Below are 18,626 nucleotides of genomic sequence, written 5' to 3'. Positions count from 1 at the left end.
GAGACTATTAATGACTGCTTTTATTTCTTTAGGGGATATGGGACTGTTTAGATCATTAACCTGATCTTGATTTAACTTTGGTACCTGGAATTTTCTAGAAACAAGTCCATTTCATCCAGGTTCTCCAGTTTTGTTGAGTATAGCCTTTTGTATAATGATCTGATGGTGTTTTGGATTTCTTCAGGATCTGTTGTTATGTCTCCCTTTTCATTTCTGATTTTGTTAATTAGAATACTTTTCCTGTGCCCTCTTGTGAGTCTGGCTATGGGTTTATCTATCTTGTTGATTTTCTCTTTTTTTTATTTTTAATATTTTTATTACATATTTTCCTCAATTACATTTCCAATGCTATCCCAAAAGTCCCCCATAGCGCCCCCCACTTCCCTACCCACCCATTCCCATTCTTTTGGCCCTGGCATTCCCCTATATTGGGGCATATAAAATTTGTAAGTCCAATGGGCCTCTCTTTCCATTGATGGCCGACTAGGCCATCTTTCGATACATATGCAGCTAGAGACAAGAGCTCCGGGGTTCTGGTTAGTACATCATGTTGTTCCAACAATAGGGTTGCAGATCCCTTTAGCTCCTTGGGTACTTTCTCTAGCTTCTTCATTGGGAGCCCTGTGATACATCCAATAGCTGACTGTGAACATCCACTCCTGCGTTTGCTAGGCCCCAGCATCATCTCACAAGAGACAGCTATATTTGGGTCCTTTGAGCAAAATCTTGCTAGTGTATGCAATGGTGTCAGCGTTTAGAAGCTGATTATGGGATGGATCCCCGGATATGGCAGTCTCTAAATGGTCCATCCTTTCATCACAGCTATGAACTTTGTCTCTGTAACTCCTTCCCTGGGTGTTTTGTTCCCAATTCTAAGAAGGTGCACAGTGTCCACACTTTGGTCTTCATTCTTCTTGAGTTTAATGCGTTTATCAAATTGTATCTTATATCTTGGGTATCCTAAGTTTTGGGCTAATATCCACTTATCAGTGAATACATATTGTGTGAGTTCTTTTGTGATTGTGTTACTTCACTCAAGATGATGCCCTCCAGGTCCATCCATTTGGCTAGGAATTTCATAAATTCATTCTTTTTAATAGCTGAGTAGTACTCCATTGTGTAAATGTACCATAATTTCTGTATCCATTCCTCTGTTGAGGGACATCTGGGTTCTTTCCAGCTTCTGGCTATTATAAATAGGGCTGCTATGAACATAGTGGAGCATGTGTCCTTTTTACCGGTTGGGACATCTTCTGGATATATGCCCAGGAGAGGTATTGCTGGATCCTCTGGTAGTACTATGTCCAATTTTCTGAGGAACGGCCAGACTGATTTCCAGAGTGGTTGTACAAGCTTGCAATCCCACCAACAATGGAGGAGTGTTCCTCTTTCTCCACATCCTCGCCAGCATCTGCTGTCACCTGAATTTTTGATCTTAGCCATTCTGACTGGTGTGAGGTGGAATCTCAGGGTTGTTTTGATTTGCATTTCCCTGATGATTAAGGATGTTGAACATTTTTTCAGGTGTTTCTCTGCCATTCGGTATTCCTCAGGTGAGAATTTTTTGTTCAGTTCTGAGCCCCATTTTTTAATGGGGTTATTTGACTTTCTGGAGTCCACCTTCTTGAGTTCTTTATATATATTGGATATTAGTCCCTTATCTGATTTAGGATAGGTGAAGATCCTTTCCCAATCTGTTGGTGGTTTTTTTGTCTTATTGATGGTGTCTTTAGCCTTGCAGAAGCTTTGTAGTTTCATGAGGTCCCACTTGTCAATTCTCGATCTTACAGCACAAGCCATTACTGTTCTATTCAGGAATTTTTCCCCTGTGCCCATATCTTCAAGGCTTTTCCCCACTTTCTCCTCTATAAGTTTCAGTGTCTCTGGTTTTATGTGAAGTTCCTTGATCCACTTAGACTTGACCTTAGTACAAGGAGATAGGAATGGATCGATTCGCATTCTTCTACATGTTAACAACCAGTTGTGCCAGCACCATTTGTTGAAAATGCTGTCTTTCTTCCACTGGATGATTTTAGCTCCCTTGTCGAAGATCAAGTGACCATAGGTGTGTGGGTTCATTTCTGGGTCTTCAATTCTATTCCATTGGTCTATTTGTCTGTCACTATACCAGTACCATGCGGTTTTTATCACAATTGCTCTGTAGTAGAGCTTTAGGTCCGGCATGGTGATTCCACCAGAGGTTCTTTTATCCTTGAGAAGAGTTTTTGCTATCCTAGGTTTTTTGTTATTCCAGATGAATTTGCAGATTGCACTTTCTAATTCCTTGAAGAATTGAGTTGGAATTTTGATGGGGATTGCATTGAATCTGTAGATTGCTTTTGGCAAGATAACCATTTTTACAATGTTGATCCTGCCAATCCATGTGCATGGGAGATCTTTCCATCCTCTGAGATCTTCTTTAATTTCTTTCTTCAGCGACTTGAAGTTCTTGTCATACAGATCTTTCACTTCCTTAGTTAGAGTCACGCCAGGGTATTTTATATTATTTGTGACTATTGAGAATGGTGTTGTTTCCCTAATTTCTTTCTCAGCCTGTTTATCCTTTGTGTACAGAAAGGCCATTGACTTGCTTGAGTTAATTTTATATCCAGCTACTTCATTGAAGCTGTTTGTCGGGCTTAGGAGTTCTCTGGTGGAATTTTTAGGGTCACTTATATATACTATCATATCATCTGCAAAAAGTGATATTTTGATTTCTTCTTTTCAAATTTGTATCCCCTTGATCTCCTTTTGTTGTCTCATTGCTCTGACTAGGACTCCAAGTACAATGTTGAATAGGTAGGGGGAGAGTGGACAGTCTTGTCTAGTCCCTGATTTAAGTGGGAATTTTTCCAGCTTCTCACCATTTACTTTGATGTTGGCTACTGGTTTGCTGTAGATTGCTTTTATCATGTTTAGGTATGGGCCTTGAATTCCTGATCTTTCCAAGACTTTTATCATGAATGGGTGTTGGATTTTGTCAAATGCTTTTTCAGCATCTAAGGAGATGATCATGTGGTTTTTGTCTTTGAGTTTGTTTATATACTGGATTACGTTTATCAATTTCCATATATTGAACCATCCTTGCATCCCTGGGATGAAACCTACTTGGTCAGGATGGATGATTGTTTTGATGTGTTCTTGGATTCGGTTAGTAAGAACATTATTGAGGATTTTTGCATCGATATTCATAAGGGAAATTGGTCTGAAGTTCTCTATCTTTGTTGGGTCTTTTTGTGGTTTAGGTATCAGAGTAATTGTGGCTTCATAGAATGAGTTGGGTAGAGTACCTTCTGTTTCTATTTTGTGGAATAGTTTGTGAAGAACTGGGATTAGATCTTCTTTGAAGGTCTGATAGAACTCTGCGCTAAACACATCTGGTCCTGGGATATTTTTGGTTGGGAGACTATTAATGACTGCTTTTATTTCTTTAGGGGATATGGGACTGTTTAGATCATTAACCTGATCTTGATTTAACTTTGGTACCTGGAATTTTCTAGAAACAAGTCCATTTCATCCAGGTTCTCCAGTTTTGTTGAGTATAGACTTTTGTATAATGATCTGATGGTGTTTTGGATTTCTTCAGGATCTGTTGTTATGTCTCCCTTTTCATTTCTGATTTTGTTAATTAGAATACTTTTCCTGTGCCCTCTTGTGAGTCTGGCTATGGGTTTATCTATCTTGTTGATTTTCTCAAAGTACTAGCTCCTCCTTTGGTTGATTCTTTGAATAGTTCTTCTTGTTTCCACTTGGTTGGTTTCACCCCTGAGTTTGATTATTTCCTGCTGTCTACTCCTCTTGGTTGAATTTGCTTCCTTTTGTTCTAGAGCTTTTAGGTGTGTTGTCAAGCTGCTAATGTGTGCTCTCTCTAGTTTCTTTTTGGAGGCACTCAGAGCTATGAGTTTTCCTATTATAAATGCTTTCATTGCGTCCCATAAGTTTGGGTATGTTGTGGCTTCATTTTCATTGAATTCTAAAAAGTCCTTAATTTCTTTCTTTATTCCTTTCTTGACCAAGGTATCATTGAGAAGAGTGTTGTTTAGTTTTCACGAGTGTGTTGGCTTTCTATTATTTATTTTGTTATTGAAGATCAGCCTTAGTCCATGGTTATCTGATAGGATGCATGGGACAATTTCCAATTTTTGTATATGTTGAGGCTTGTTTTGTGACCAATTATGTGGTCAGTGTTGGAGAAGGTACCGTGAGGTGCTGAGAAGAAGGTATATCCTTTTGTTTTAGGATAAAATGTTCTGTAGATATCTGTCAGATCCATTTGTTTCATAACTTCTGTTAGTTTCACTGTGTCCCTGTTTAGTTTCTGTTTCCATGATCTGTCCATTGGTGAAAGTGATGTGTTGAAGTCTCCCACTATTATTGTGTGATGTGCAATGTGTGCTTTTAGCTCTACTAAAGTATCTTTAATGAATGTGGCTGCCCTTGTCTTTGGAGCATAGATATTCAGAATTGATATTTCCTCTTGGAGGATTTTACCTTTGATGAGTATCTAGTGCCCTTCTTTGTCTTTTTTGATGCCTTTGGGTTGGAAGTCGATTTTATTAGTTATTAGGATGGCTACTCCAGCTTGTTTCTTCCTACCATTTGCCTGGAAAATTGTTTTCCAGCCTTTCATTCTGAGGTAGTATCTATCTTTATCTCTGAGACGAGTTTCCTCTAAGCAGCAAAATTTTGCGTCCTGTTTGTGTAGCCAGTCTGTTAGTCTATGTCTTTTTATTGGGGAGTTGAGTCCATTGATATTAAGTGATATTAAGGAAAAGTAATTGTTGCTTTCCAATATTTTTGTTGTTAAAGTTGTTATTCTGTTCTTGTGGCTGTCTTCTTTTAGGTTTGTTGAGGGATTACCTTCTTCCTTTTTCTAGGACGTGGTTTCTGTCCTTGTATTGTTTTTTTTTTCTGTTATTATCTTTTGATGGGCTGGATTTGTGGAAAGATAATGTGTGAATTTGGTTTTGTCATGGAATACTTTGGTTTCTCCATCTATGGTAATTGAGAGTTTGGCTGGATATATTAGCCCGGCCTGGAATTTGTGTTCTCTTAGTTTCTGTATAACATCTGTCCAGGACCTTCTGGCTCTCATAGTCTCTGGTGAAAAATCTGGTATAATTCTGATAGGCTTGCCTTTATATGTTACTTGTCCTTTTCCCCTTACTGCCTTTAGTATTCTATCTTTATTTAGTGCATTTGTTGTTCTGATTATTATGTGTCGGGAGGAATTTCTTTTCTGGTCCAGTGTATTTGGAGTTCTGTAGGCTTCTTGTATGTTCATGGGCATCTCTTTCTTTAGGTTTGGGAAGTTTTCTTCTATAATTTTGTTGAAGATATTTGCCGGCCCTTTGAGTTGAAAATCTTCATTTTCATCTATTCCTATTATCATGTAGGTTTGGTCTTCTCATAGTGTCCTGGATTTCCTGGATGTTTTGAGTTAGGATCTTTTTGTATTTTGTATTTTCTTTGATTGTTGTGCCGATGTTCTCTATGGAGTCTTCTGTACCTGAGATTCTCTCTTCCAGCTCTTGTATTCTGTTGCTGATGCTTGCATCTATGGTTCCAGATTTCTTTCCTAGGGTTTCTATCTCCAGCCTTGCCTCAGTTTGTGTTTTCTTTACTGTGTCTCCTTCCCTTTTATGTCTTGGATGGTTTTATTCAATTCCATCACCTGTTTGGTCTGGTTTTCCTGCAATTCTTTAAGGGATTTTTGTGCTTCCTCTTTAATATCTTCTACTTGTTTAGCAGTGTTCTCCTGTATTTCTTTAAGTAGGTTATTAAAGTCCTTCTTGATGTCCTCTACCATCATCATGAGATATGCTTTTAGATCCGGGTCTAACTTTTCCGGTGTCTTTGGGTGCCCTGGACTGGATGAAGTGGGAGTGCTGGGTTCTGATGATGGTGAGTGGTCTTGGTTTCTGTTAGTAAGATTATTACCATTACCTTTCGCCATCTGGTAATCTCTGGAGTTAGTTGTTATAGTTGTCTTTTTTTAGAGATTGTTCTTCTGGTGATTCTGTTAGCGTCTATCAACCAACGTGGGAGCCAGTCTCTTTCTTCTGAGTTTCAGTGGTCAGAGCACTCTCCGCAGGCAAGTTCTCCTCTTACAGGGAAGGTGCACAGATATCTGGTGTTTGGACCTTCTCCTGGCCGAAGATGAAGGCCCAGAACAGGACCTTTCCCAGAGGCTGTGTTACTTTGGTGGGTCACAGAAGCTGTCAGCTTCTGTTGTGCACACTCTCACCTGTGCAGACTAAGTTCCTAGATTCGGTGGAGTCCCAGAGTGAAGATGACTTCCGCTGATCCTGAGGCAAAGGGCTCCCGGGCCGGGCCGAGACCTGTCCTCTGGCTGGGAGGGTGGCCGGATCACCTGAAGTCTTAAGATCCCGTGGTGGGTGTTTTGGGTAGCTGGCGGTTGTCAGCCGACTCTGTGCCCTAGCTACTCTGGTGCTGGTCAGACCGGAAGGGGCTTGTGCCCCTACTCAGGCTGGGTTTTCTGCTTTCCTAACTAATGCAGTCTCAGGTCTTGTTCAATTGGATTGGAGCAGACGCTGTGTTCCACTCACCAGAAGTCTTAAGATCCCGTGGAGGGTGTCGTGGGTAGCTGGCGGGTGTCAGCCGACTCTGCGCCCTAGCTACCTCGGTGCTGGTCGGACAGGAAGGGGCTCTTTTCTCTCTTTCTTATTTCCCTCCTCTGTCCCTTCAGTTTTGTTTGAAATGTTTTGTGGCAAGATCTTGCTATGTAGCTCAATGCTGGCCTTGATCGTAAGATCTTCCTACTTCAGTCTCTTGAGTGCTGGGATTAGAAGTGTGAGCCTATTATATCTGGAAAAAGTCACTTTCTCACTAACAATGAATGCTTGAAAACAGGAATGAGTACTCCAGGGGCTGGTAGTAGACATTTTTGTTTGTAGATCAGTGTTTTCATTTCATTGTCAGTTTCCACCTTTGTTTGTGTATGTGTGTGAGTGTGTGTGTGCATATGTGTGTGTGTGTATGTGTGTGTGTGTGTATATGTTTATCTTTCCACTGCACAAAAACCTATTAAGCAATAAGAAGGCAGAAGGCAGAACAACAATAGGATCAAATAAGCCAGTGTTTTGTCTCCGAGTTATAATTTTTCTTTTGTGTATGAAGTATTCAATAACAACTTAAGAAAACGGGGAAATGGAAGAAAATAACAGTCTCTTTTGTGTACTCCCTGAATATACACTGAAATAGAAAGTATGAACTGAGCTTTCAGGGTCAGGTTCAGTGTTTTGAGTTTTCATACTCTGTTTTTTTAAGTGTCATTCCAAGTAGAGATGAGGAGAGTCTCAGCTTTCAGCAATGCGTTGTTTATGAAGCTATGTTTTTTTCCTTAACTGGTATCTCAATATGGAGCTGTCTGTGCTCACCCTTATCATTTTCTGATCATTCCTTTTACTCATTGCTTTCAAGAAAACTCCATTTCAAAACCAAGAAAACTGCCTCCCTGTGCATTCCTTACCAGGGAGAAAGCAAGGCCATTTTTACAACCACTCAGTTTTCCTGCCAGTTTTCTGTTACTGGGGATTGAACCTAGGACCCTAAATGATTCGGTGAGACACAACTACATTTTAAAGGGTATAATAGTAAGTATTGGTTGTGAGCTTGACAGGATCCAGAAGTCCCCAGGAGACAAGCCTCTGGGCATGGCAGTGATGGGGTTTATAGATTAGTTAACTGAAGAGGAAGGACTCCATAGCTGTGGGTGACACTATTTGATGGGCTGGGATACCAGACTGAATAAAACAGAGAAAGGAGGCTGAGTATCATGTCATTCTGTGCTTCCTGATCTCATGTGCCACATGACTGGTTGCTTCCTGTTCATCCATACATGATTTCCTCTTCATGATAGACTGCATCTCTCTGCTCTGTAAATTAAAATAAGCCCTGTTCTTCAGTGTGCTTTTTGCCATATATTTGATTACCATGAGAAAAGTAACTAATACACTTGTGTGTGCGTGCACGCGGGTGGTATGCATTTGTATGAACATGTACTTGTCAATGTGGAAGCCAGAGGTTGACATTAGGTATCTTCTGTTATCCTCCACCTTATAGTTTGAAGCAAGGCTCCTCACAGATTGTCTAGGGAGAGGGTCGCCTTGCCCCACCTTCCAGTGTTGGGATGACAAGTGTTTTACATGGGTACTGGGAATTGAATTCAATTTCTTAAGCTCGTGGAGCAAGTACGTTATACACTATGCCATCTCTCGAACCCCTAAGCATCACTGTTTAAGGGGGCTTTGATTGGTGTTTGGGAATGGTGCACATTTATCTGAATTCATTAAAACAAAAGCATTTACCAATGAATTTGATATATTTCATTTGGCTCAAAAAATACCCCATTCTTTTCATGTAAAATTTTTCTCTGGTTTCAAATTTATTCTTAGTTATCTAAGCATACATTTATTTATGGTAAAATTTACTTTACGCTAAGAGGGTGATGCCAACTAAAATTGCTAGTAGATTCAATTACACATTTTAAATTGGAATTTTATCTCAGATATTATTTGAATAGGAGCAATATTCTTAAAGATACATGCACATAAAACTAATCTACAAGCAAGTATTAATGTGATGGCTTGATTTCTTTAAAACAGTTGTCTGCTTATTTTTAAATCTTCCTGCAGCTAAAAAAATGTTTACTCCTTTAGGAAACAGCTATGCTTTCCCAAGCAATTTTGAGAGATTACCTCCCAGCTGGTGGAGATTGCATAGCAACAGGGATACTTGGCTAAAATACTAACTGGATTTTCATTATTGATACTGATGGGATATTTATGGCCATCATTTAGAGTCAATAAATAGAGTTGTTAGGGAGAGAGCCCGAGACAGACGGCCACACAGGCGGCCCGGGAGAGCATTGAGCTCAAGATGACTAATAGTTTGGTGCCATGAAACCTGGACAGGGAGCTAGCCTGACATGACCACCAGTCTGGCACCACGCTGCAAGGGGAGGAGGGCAGACCATGCCAGAGAAGGCTCCTACCGTAAAACACGAGTGGGACATAGCACTCCTGGAGACCACTCCTGAGATGACCCCAGACAATCAAAGATCCTGGGCACCACTAAGAGGAGCAAGTAAGTGGTGGAAAAAAATGGGAGAGAAAGAGAAACAGAAGGATGTGGGCACAATAAAGCGAGGCAGAACTGAGGAGTCCACGGTAGTGAGGAACAGCCTGATATGAGTAGTGGGTGATACCTCCTAGGACCTGTGGTCAGGAGGGTATCTCTCCCTCATCCGTGCAACTGCACTGGGGACAAGTGCCAGGGTTAGCTCTCCCACATTCATACTATTGGGGCCAGTTCACAGGAAACACAGGTCAGGTGGGGTCCTGACCTGTGTTGCCACTGGAGGCTATATTTGGATCCAGAGCCCAGTAGCCGTGGCGTTCTGTTACCACCCAAGGCTAGGCAGACATCCCTGGTCTGGGTTGCTACCCAGGAACATGTTGATATCTGAGGGCGGTCCTTACTCCTTGCTTGGTCATTGTGGGAGTGCTGGCTCTTGGATCGTAGGTAGGAGAACTGATCCATGCCCTAGCCATCTGCACCATTCAGGAAAGTAGGCTCTGCACATCGTGCAGGAAGCACAGTAGAGCTGGTCTTGGTTGTCGAGTTTCCTGTGAACTGGCCCCAATAGTATGAATGTGGGAGAGCTAACCCTGGCACTTGTCCCCAGTGCAGTTGCACGGATGAGGGAGAGATACCCTCCTTGCCCCTCATCCTTCACCACCAGAGGCAGGTGGGAGACCTGACCTTGGGGTCATGAGAACAGGAGAGTCCTGCCCCTCACCAGCTGCAGTACTGGGGAGAGTGGGTCTTGCACCTTACCTGGACAGCGTAGTAGAGGTGGCCCCAGACATAGGGGTTGTGGATTAGCTGGCTTTGAGGACATGAGCATGGGAGGGCTGGCCATTTGTTTGCCATATGGTGACATGGGTGAGGGAGAGATGCTCTCCCCTACACCTCCCCCAACCTCTGCCACCTATGACAAGCAGGAGAACTGGCCCAGGGGTCATGATGGTGGGAGAGTGGGCCCTGTATCTTGCCTGAGCAGCAGGGTAGAACTCATCCTGGCTGTGAAGAGTCAGGGGCTGATCCAGCCCCAAGGGCAGGAGAGCAGGAGGGCTGGCCAGATCAGATACCTCTCAGGACCAGATACAGGGCTTTGGATTGACCCATCCCAACATCTATCCTATCTATGAACTGCTGGAGGGTGTGAAGGAGCTTCTCCTGTAGATCTGAAGCTACAGGTTCTCCATGAAACAGAGCAACAACAAGATGTCTGAGAGAAATACCAGCGAGGTTCCAGTACTGATACAATAGCAGAAGCCAGAGAGGACTTGTACCAGACTGATTCATTGAAAGGAATATTTGCAAGTGAAGATGTGTGGACAAAAGGACACACTGTGACACACAGCAGCTTCCATAATGAGATTTATTTTACCTTTGATAGGGGGAGACTGTAAGGGTGGACAGGGGGCACAAGGGGAGGGGGATATGAATGGGATTGGGGTGCACAATGTAAAATTCACAAAAACCAATAAAAAGATAAAAGAAAAAAGAATTTTGCCCCACACTCAGACTTGTGATTTTGAAAATCAATTTTCAATTCTTTTTCCCATATTGATACATCCTTTGTTTGACCACATGATTGTATGGTATTTCATATGCTACTTATTCTATGAAAATTCAGTATACTGATTATTCCATTTTAAGCACTCTAAGTCCTCCTCTCCTTCCCCAGATCAAAATAGCTTAGTGAAGATTCTTAAAGGTTACTCAGTGGATATGTTTGTTTATTTTGGTTTAATTTAGTATTTCCCAAATTAAACAAATACATTTTACCCCAGTTAGAGTTAACACCGTGGACTGAGACACACCCTCCAGTGACCCAGCAGCTGCTCCTTCTGTCCTTGCTACTCTCATTTCAGTCCAGGGACTTATTATTGCCTATCTAGATTAGTCTATTAGCTTTCCCAAATAGAATCTGAGCTTCTTTTCTGTCTCATTTTCAGTCTTGTTTCTTTTCCTTTTTTTTTTTCTTGGTGGGGCTAGTGTGATCTTTGCATTATGCAGTTCTGAATGTGTCTCAGAATAAAAGGAGCCAAGAACTGGGAGTTTGGAAACATTGATTTCCTGGGAGCTAGGAGCTGAGATATGGATTTCCTGGCTTTGCCATCCACTAGTGGCATTATCTTGGAAAATTTGTATTTGTCTGGGCTTTTGTTTTTTGTTTTTTAAATTAGCAGGTATTTTTGGATGGCTCTATGCTTCCTTCCTCTCCTCCTTCTTCTCCTCTTTTCCTTCATGATTATTTGAGACAGGCCTTTGTTACATAGCCTGAATTGACCTCAAACTGAAGGCAATCCTCCTGCCTCCACCTTCGTGATGCTGAGACTACAGGCATGTGTCCTATTGTTCTTTTTTAGATGAAATAATATATGTCATTATTCAAATAAAAATCCCCTCTTTTTGTATTCAATGAGATTATCTAGTTTAGCTCCTTCTAAGTTAATGTTGTTTCCTTCCCCCCTGCAATGTATAATTGAACCAAATTAGACTGTTGCTTCCTGCTTTCTGTATACCTCAACTTATCACAGTATGGTTTCTTTTTGTCCATCTGTCCTACGTTTTAGATTACTACTTTCTGCCTCTCTGAATCAAAGTTATCTAAAACATCTCAGTTTTTCTTTGTTTTAGGAAGATTTTAATTTCTCCAAACAGATGGATTTTCTTCCACCCCTGATTCTTACAGTTTTTGAACTTTGAGCTCTTTAATATGCTTTGAAATATATTGCTATATGTGTATTGGTTATCCATTAAGCTATGTGAAATTAGTTAGTATTGCTTATGGGCTTAACCTTAGCCCCATGGGAATAGATGAGTGACTGCTAAGTTTAAAATGCTTAATTGAAGAATAAGTTTTGCTCCATTAGAGAAATGCTAGAGTAAAATCTGAACCTCTAATGAAACTGGTGGTTTTCTCTTGGATATAAAGATATAATGTGAATAGAATAGAAAAAAATTAGAACTATATTAAGTAAGCTCTGAACCTATTGTAAGCTGTATTAAAACATAAAATACTATTGAAACAGTTTGGGATTTGGTACTCACACAATCCCTTTTGGAAACGTTTGTAAACTATGATTTTTCTCCTCTAATTCTCCCTTGAAAATAACAAGTTAAGTAAACAAAGGCCCTTCTTTTAAAAAATCTGTAGCAATCTTTACAATTGGCTATTAATTCCCTCTCAGTTTGTCTTTGTCTGAGATCTAAGTCTTTTATTTCAACCTAATTTTTAGAAGTTCCTTAAACATTGCATTTTATAGTCTTGCAAAGCTCAAATTAAGCCAGAATAATTATAATTCAGAGTAAGTGTCACATACTTTCTTATAATAAAAAAGGAAAAACAGACTCAAGCAGCAGTTTCTTACAGTTTATACACAGGTATATACATTAGAGAAATAAAATCTTGCCACTTTAAATTTTTCCTCATAGATTAAACACAATTTTTCTTTTTACCAAGAGCCTTGGAATAGCTTCTGTTAGAGGATGCTGCTGTGATTAGAGAAGGGAACAGTGTCGTGCTTGCCATTTGAATAAGGATTTAGTGAGGTCTATAATGCTGAGCTAGTCATAGAAGATGCTTGAAATATACATCAAAGGGAATTTAATCTAGGCAAAGCTAAAAATAAAAAGTCCCATTTCATACGGACACGCTAGTAAAAAATTGCAGAATATGAAAAGGAGACTTATCTGAAATCCATCTGAAAAGGGAAGATACAGTGTTTACTGGCGACTGGTTGTGTCTAAGATTTCATTTATATCAAAGGGCTAATGTTCATACTGAAGAAGCATGGAGTAACTTAATGTTTTGTTTAGCTGTCTTAGAAACTTTGAGAATTTCCCAGAAAAATTAACTGTTAAGTAAAAAAAAAAAAACAAAAAACCCTAACTACATGATTGGTATTCTTGGGACATACACTTAATTACTGGGAGTGTCACTGACTGTAACCCTACTATCTATTTCTGATATGAGTACCCACAAAGTTAGAGACTGCATGATTTTCCTTTTCCTTTTTCTTTTTCTTTTTCTTTTTTTTCCTTTTTCTTTTTCTTTTTCTTTTTCGAGTTTGGTTAATGCTGTAGACCCACGGTATGTGTCTTCAAAATTCATATGTTGAAACTTAATCTCTGACATAATATTTGTAGCTGTGGCCTTTGGGAGAGAATGAAGGTCGATTTGTGTAGGGTGGGATTAGTGCTTTTATTCAAGAGCCCCAGAGAAGTTTCTTATACTGTTAACCATGTGATGACCTAAATCATCACACTGAAAGAATGCTAGGATATGATCCAGGAATCCAGCTCCTAAGAGAGACAGCAATTGGCCAGTATCTCGAACTCTTTGATGTTTGAGCTATCTAAATTTCCCAGTACAGCCATTTTCTTGTTATTGTAACTAGAATCTGAATGGTTTGAGACGGTCTATCTTTGGCTATGGGCCAGTACCCATATGTATTAGATCTTTATTATGGGTGTAGATGATGCCAGGAGTTCAAGTAGGTCGCTTGCCACTGACCAGAATCTAGGTGGTTAAGAGACTCTATCTCTTTTTTTTTATTTATTAGATATTTTCTTCATTTACATTTCAAATGTTATCCCCTTTCCTAGTTTCCTCTCAGAAAGTCCCCTATACCCTCTCCCTGCCCTGTTCCCCAACCAACCCACTCCTGCTTTCTGGCCCTGGCATTCCCCTGTACTGGGGTATATAATCTTTGCAAGACCAAGGGCTTCTCCTCCCATTGATGGCCCTACATATGCAACTAGAGGCAAAAGCTCTGGGGGGGTACTGGCTAGTTGATATAGTTGTTCCTCCTATAGGGTTGCAGACCTTTTTCGCTCCTTGGGTACTTTCTCTAGCTCTTTCATTGGGGGCCCTGTGTTCCATCCAATAGATGACTGTGAGCATCCATTTCTGTATTTGCCAGGCACTGGCATAGCCTCACAAGAGATAGCTATATCAGGGAGACTCTATCTCTTTTCTGCTCTTTTCTTTTTCCATTGGAAAAGCTTCTCAAAATGCAACTCACTCTGCTGGCAGCTGAGTAGTTCCATTTGCACATATAACAACAAATGTCTTAATGCAGAAAGCACTTTACATTACGTACAGTCAGCTAGTTGTGCATAGGGTATATAATTCATCCCCCAAGTGGATTTTTATTATAGTAATGTTTGGTAGATGTCTTTCTATCACAATAAAACTCTTAGTGGTTATTTAGAAAAATATTCATCATTTCTGAAAATAAGAGATTCTTAGCAGGCTAAAGAATGACTCTTTTGTCCCTTGGATGTGGATATGCCCACTGATTTTACATAAAAATTGATCACTATCAACTTGACAAGTGATCCAGAGATAAGTAGACATGTTGTATGTTTTAGAGGGTTAGCTCAGGCAGACATTTAATAAAAGATTGATTTATGCTTTACAACACATTTTTAAAGATATTACTGTATTTTTGTTTTAAAATATAGTGATTGCTTGGCTATTAGTTACAGCCAAGACCAGTTTTTTTTGTTTTTTGTTTTTTGTTTTTTTTGGGGGGGTGGGGCAGGGATAGGCATCTTAGCATTATTCTGTCAATAAAAGTCAGTGCTAATATAGTGAATATTCTAAACCAAGGCCAAATATTTTCATCATTACATATGCACCTTATCTATAATATAACATTTGTTGATATTCATGACTATGCCCATGAGACATTGTGGACTAAGAAGAAGGTATGGAATTAGTAAAAGCTAAGTTTAACTTCCTGTGATTTTGGAGCTGGTGTATTTGATTGCATTCTGCTCCACAACTGATGTTCACATGTGGTACATGAAGTGACTTTCAATTTCCCAGAATAGAACCTATAAAACTTATGAACAGATTGAATTCACAAAATATATTCGTATATCAATTTGTTTGGAACTAGACAAATATGTTTCTATGAAAACAGTGTTATATTGTTTATGCAGAAAAGTTTTTCGGGTTTGTATTATGTGCCAGGCAGTTCAAATATAAAAGGGAGATGACTTATATTTCCCCAATGACTTTACAGTCTCATGTCAGTGAGTGATATGCAGCAATGGGTAAGTAGGGTGGAGGTCTTTTGGACTCAAACAATGGCCATACAAGTAATTGTAGGGACCATAAAGGGTCCTCCCCCCTCAATAGAGCAATACCTAGGGAATTTTAAAGCATAAATGAGTGTTACTATACTTACTGTATGGAATAGAGGTTAACTCCAGGCAGAGGGGTTCATCGTCGCATGCAATACTAGGGTTCATTCAGGTAACTACCAGTGGCTTGATGTAGCTAAAGGATTTGTACTTGTAGAAAAAGTAGGATAGAAAACTGGATATATAACTTGAAAGCTATGGACAGGTTTCAATTAACAGGAGAATGAAATATTTATGTTGCTGTGTCGGAAAGGCTACTTCTAGTAGCTTTGTTGGGAGTCAAATTAAATAATGTTATTAGACAGGCAAAAGTCTTCATAGATGTCCTCCAATGAAATGATGAGACTAGATTGTAAAAACATCTCATAAGCCAGTGAAATGTCTCAGTGGGTAAAGACGTATGTTGACAAGGCAGATGACTCAAGTCTCATCATCTCCAGATGCTGAGACTTGATGAAAGGAGAAATGGAACCACTGGATGAAAGGAGAAAGCGAACTGCCACAAAGTCTTCCTCTGACCTCACATATGTGACATGGCCTCTGCAATTGTGCATTAATTTGTGTGCACAGGCACAAAATAAATGAATGTAAAGATAGTAGTATACAAAAAAAGATAACTTATAATCACTCTCAAGACCGCATTTGTATTTCAGCTTCTGTTTGTATTTCATTTATATAGAGGTCAAACGTTGTCATTTGAATTGCTTGAGGAAGGAACATCATACTGCTCTCCATTTCCATGATACTTCTCTCCTGAGTCCTGGGGCCCAAGTCTTCTCATTTTTATTCAGCCAAAACAAGATGTATCTCAATACACTTAAGAAGAATACTCCTAGGTGTGAGAATGTAGGCAGGGAATGAGAAAAGTTGCAGGTCATTGTACCACATTTTTAGTGACTTCTCTGCGAACCATTCTGATCTAACAAACCTGCATGATCCATTGTTGGATTAGCTATTTGGGGGATGGAAGGTAAGGGAAAGTCCAAGTTAATTCTGTTTTCTAGATCATGTGATGAAAGTGCTATTTACTGGTGGTAAGTAGAAGGAGTATACAATATAAGGGCAAGGAGACAAGTTCAATTATATATCCTTAGGATATTCAAGGAGCCATCTCAGTAGATAGCTTTATGTTTCTACAGCTCAGAAAAGCTGCTTTTAGTGGGGTAGACAGGGCAGTCGTCTACATAGAGGATATTATCAGAAGCATGTGTCAGATTAACTCAGAAGAGTGATGAAAGTAAGGATAGGAGAATAAGAAAGGAGACAGGAGCAGCCATGGAATTTAAGAGGGCAAGACAAAGAAAAGGCTTTAGGGAGATGGGAGCCCCTCACTGAGAACGGAAGATGTTATACCAAGATACTTAAAAACGTTACCTTGAAATGAAATTCTTTCCAACAACACAAACAGCCTTGTCTTTTTGATTGAAGAGATTATTTCTACAAAATATTTTTCTCACTGTGGCCTCAACTATGAACCATAAGTTGAAAAGTAAAATTAAGACATAAAAACACCCTGAATGGGATGCGGTGAATTTGTACTCCTGAAGAACCGTGTTTGTTTGGAGTGCAATTTTACCCATTATAGTCAAAACAATTTCAGCAAAACTGTAGATAAATATGGTAAGAAGAAATGGCCAAAGTTCAGGGAATAAATCTCTTCCTTGTTTAAATGTTTTGTTCTATCACTCACAGGACAGCATGAAGTATTCTGAAGTCAGCATTTCTGAAGAAGCCTTGCTGTCATAAAAGGGAGATTTCTTCCTGTCAGCTACAGCAGAATCAAGTGATATACAGTGAAAAGAAACTACAGATAGCAAAGATTTCCCAGGGAGGACTGCTGCGGGAATTCATTTTAGTCTTCTGTTACTTGATAAAATTCTCTCCCCTGGGTAAATAGATTTGCATAGTAGTCTTTACCAAGGAAATCTTTATGGTCTAGAAGTTCCAATCCTGATGCAGAAGAGTCATAACTCTGCTTCTGTGAAGTTGATTGAACCAAAACATCTCAGTTTGGAGGCGCCTGACTCTCAAGGCTAATTGTAATGGAGAAAAAAATCTAATATATATATATATATATATATATATATATATATATATATATATTTTTTTTTTTTTTACCAAATCTAATATAGAAAGGACTATATTGATTTTTGCATTTTTAAATACTTGTGCTCCAAAGTTCTCAGTTTTGTTGGGTGGTCAAAACACATTAAGTTATCTGGGAAAAGCTAATCACTAATAATTAGTAGATAAACTTTGTTAAATGATAAGATTGGTAGCTCCTTTTATTTTAATTACACTCTTGCACAGTTGAGGCTACATATGACTGAATCTTGTTCTGTACTGTTGAATGGTAGGATTTAGTGTGTTATAGTGTATTGCTTGGCACATAATATTCTCTTTGTGAAGATGACATCCTTCCTCCATAAGATACAACCAGTTCAGGAAAACATTGCTGACATTAGATTCTATTCTGCTGATGTTATACAAAACTGTAGAATTGGAAATGTGGCATTGCTCGGGAAGCACAGACTGTTTTTTCATAGATAGCACAAAGTAACACAATAAAAAGAGACATTTGTTGCTAGATGTCATCATATTTATCAATTACACCTCCATCAATATGCTGTAAACCTTTCAGATTCTCCTGTAAACCTAAGACTCCATTAGCTAAATGAATCAAAGATTTCAAGTTGTGCATTCCTTCCAGTGTAGGTTTCTGCTTTACAGTGTAGGATTTTATGCACTCAGAACTTATTTCCTGATTGATTAAAAAGATTTAAAGTGTAACTGCATTACCTCATTTATTTAATCCACAATATAGTTGGAGCCCTATTGTGTTAACTTTTCATGGATAGACATGAGAAGTTATCTACACGAAACCTCTACTTACCTTAGATTTTACCAAAGTACAATTTGATAAGTCAATGAGCTTTTTGGAGTGACTTAAAAGGAGTGTGGATAAGTCAAAGGCAGCTGTATCACTGAAAGGTCTAACTGGTGACAATAAACAAAAGCTACATCCTTAGAACTTCCTGCATGGCTTCTAACCACCTTGTCATATTGGAGGGTTTCATCTCCCAGTAGTTCTTACTGTTTATATAAGTTTGGTGAGGGACTTGGCTAATTTTATAAGTTTCAGGAACTTTTTGAAACTTGTGAATTGTTTACTTACTGTATCTTAATGAATAGTCCTTTTCCAGGGTAGAACATTTCAGTTAAGAGGAAATTGCCACACAAAACTCTAGTTCCACAGCACTCAGCTCCTGTGGAAGAACAATCAGTTCCTATTATGTTAAAGTTACCCATTTTGATTCTATCCCACACTTAAACTCAATATGACTGTGGTGATTAATGTTTAATTGTAACTTGAC

The sequence above is a fragment of the Mus caroli genome, unplaced genomic scaffold (genome assembly GCF_978045245.1).
Source record: "Mus caroli unplaced genomic scaffold, Mus_caroli_1 scaffold_14, whole genome shotgun sequence".
NCBI lineage: Eukaryota > Metazoa > Chordata > Mammalia > Rodentia > Muridae > Mus > Mus caroli.
This window is presented reverse-complemented; position numbering follows the sequence as displayed.